Consider the following 3,164-nt stretch of genomic DNA (forward strand, 5'->3'; position numbering starts at 1 on the left):
GGTATGAATTTTTAATTTGATAAAAAAAAAATTTAAAAATACCAAAGACAACGTAGATGGCCGCACAGTACGTTGAGGATATGAGGGTTCCCAACGTATATAATTATTTGAAAGATGTATTTTACAGCGCTTGTACTAAAAGCGTTGTAATATGTAGTTAAATTCAATGAAAGCGCATGCATTTTACAGCGCTTTTCAAAAAAGAGCTGTAATAGGTGGTTCAATTATTTTAAAGCGCATGTATTTTACAGCGCTTGTGTAAAAAGCCCTGTAAAATAATACGCGAAAGCGCTTCATGTTACAACGCTTTTTTGAAAAGCGCTGTAAAATACATGCGCTTTGAAATAATTGAACCACCTATTACAGCTCTTTTTTGAAAAGCGCTGTAAAATACATGCGCTTTGAAATAATTGAACCACCTATTACAGCTCTTTTTTGAAAAGCGCTGTAAAATACATGCGCTTTGAAATAATTGAACCACCTATTACAGCTCTTTTTTGAAAAGCGCTGTAAAATACATGCGCTTTGAAATAATTGAACCACCTATTACAGCTCTTTTTTGAAAAGCGCTGTAAAAGCCTTATAACATTATGCGCAAACGTCATATGACCCTACAACAGTGCTCTTTTTACAATTTCAGTGACTTAAGTACCAAATTATGGTGTTTACTAAGATATATATATATATATATATATTTAAAATGAGACTTGATTTTAATAATTCATAATGCACGTAAGGGTATATGACAATATAAAAATGATAACTTGTAAGTATTTATAACTTGTGTATACATGTAATTCTACTAATATGATTTATATACAAGAGATTCAGATTATCATTAGAAACCACTAATTTAGAAAATATTGTAATGATATAATATACACTCCCACTGATTTGACACATATAACAAGATTCAAATTTTCATTAAGAGTCCTCTTGTTTAAAATTACTCTTTAATGATATAATATTTGTACTAATCAATTTAATAAAAATATGCTAAAAAATAAAGGGATAGTCAAAGTATTAATATATTAACTTAGAAATAACAAAATTTAAATGAAATAGGAATGGACAAAAAGTTAATATAGGGAATGTCCAAGGAGATTTTTCTTCTTTTCTTGCCTTTTTATTCTTCCAGGAAATTTTTTCAATCATTCACTCATTTTTCCTTTCTCATTCTCGTAACCAGTCAGAAGGATAACCCCATTGTTACTCTTCACCTTCTCTTCCAAATCCTCCATTTTTCATTCTCTTCCAATGACATTGGCAAAGGTATCCTTGTGGCCCGGTAAGGAATTACTCCATACATTGGGACCGTCTTTCTTGAAGGGAAGCCATTTTGTATTAATTAGTTCTTGCACCTTAGATTTTAGGGCTTGGCAATCTTCGATGGAATGCCACACAACTCCTGCATGGTATTCACATTTGGCGTTTGGGTTATACCATTTTGGGAATGGTGGTTCCAAAGGTTTCATTGGTCTCAAGACTACCATTGAATTCTGGAGTAGGTGAGGCAACAATTGGTTGTATGTCACGGAAATTGGGTCTAAATGGGTTATCTTCTTTTCTTGATTGACTGGTGGTTTGTATTGATTCAGGTTTGGATTTTGATTCCATTGGTTTGGTTGGGGAATACTCTTGGGTTTACCATTACAACGTTATCATCCCCTTCTTTATCTTTTGTGAATGTCGTTAGGGGTCTCTTCATTCCACTTATTGCACATACGTTCTTGTCATTCTTCATCCCACTTTCTATTCTTTCTCCTATCATAACCATGTAAGAAAAGTTTGATGACATACTCTCAATCATCTTATCATAAAAAGGCGACTAAAGAGTATCCATAAACATACCAACCATTTCGCTTTCAGATAAAGGAGGTTCTACTTGTGATGCCACTTATCTCCATAGTTGGGCATATTCTTTGAATGTTTCATTGTCCTTTGCAATGAATTTTGCAATTGCATCCTATTAAGGGTCATTACAATGTTGTACCTGTATTGATTCAAGAAGGTATCAACCAAGTCTTTCCATGAACAAATTTAATTTTGCTCGAGATGCATATACGGACTTAACAACGCCCCACTCAAACTGTCTTGGAAAAAGTGAATGAGAAGTTTGTCGTTATGAGCATGAGAAGTTTGTCGTTATGAGCATGAGAAGCCATTTTTCTACAATACATAGTCAAATGATTTTTAAGACATGTGGGGCCTTTGTATTTTTCAAACTCAGAAACCTTGAACTTTGAAGCGATAATCACATTGGCAACCAAACACATATCAAAAGCTTTGAGACCATAGACATTATTCCCCTCAATTTCTTTTATTCGCTCTTCTAAAACATGGAATTTCTCTTTAGATTGTGTATCATCACCAACGTGAGGTTGTTGTCAATTCTCGTTAGCATCAAAAAGGGGTACTTGGGGTGCACTATACGGAATATTTTCTGAAGGTATAGTTTTTTGGGGTGACAAGTAACCCAGAGGAGATGGGATTTGTGATTGGTTTAGGTTTTTGGGGTTGATAGTTGCGTGGTTTGGGTTGTTGTACATGGGTTTGATGACTAAAGGTGGAGTATAACCAGGTTGGAGACCGTACATAGGAAATTGCATAGCTGCTGTACGAAACTGTTGGGTAGTCGGGGTAAAGTCTGGTGGGTGAGAAGGAGTGGTTTGTTGTTCTTCATTTGCAGTTGGAGGATTCCCATATGTATTCTCCTTCCTTGACAAAGTATGTATAACTTCTAGGATTTGATCAACCTTGTCCTTCAATTGGTTAACATCCACTCTCATCACTTTTTTGTTTTGCTCAAGTTTTTCCATGATCTTGGAGTTTGCGTGAGTCCGATAAGGTTGTTGGGGAAACAACTTTATTGATTTTTTTAGTTTTTTTTAAAATAAATAAATAAAATTTCTATGAGTATGCATTAAATATGAATGGAATGAAGATGAAATCAATTAGTTAATTATGATAGTTGGATGTTGGGGAATCATAAGTCTTATATAACTAAAAAAAAAAAACAAATTATCAATGAAGGAAATATGGGGATAAGAAATGAAAACATCAAATCCTTCATTGATGAGAAAAAGAGTATATCACATTTAAATTAAAAACTGCATTGACTATGGGATTTTAATCTTCTCTTTTAATAGGACAACCAATCTTCT

Source organism: Cicer arietinum, chromosome 6, assembly GCF_000331145.2.
Source record: "Cicer arietinum cultivar CDC Frontier isolate Library 1 chromosome 6, Cicar.CDCFrontier_v2.0, whole genome shotgun sequence".
Classification (NCBI taxonomy): domain Eukaryota; kingdom Viridiplantae; phylum Streptophyta; class Magnoliopsida; order Fabales; family Fabaceae; genus Cicer; species Cicer arietinum.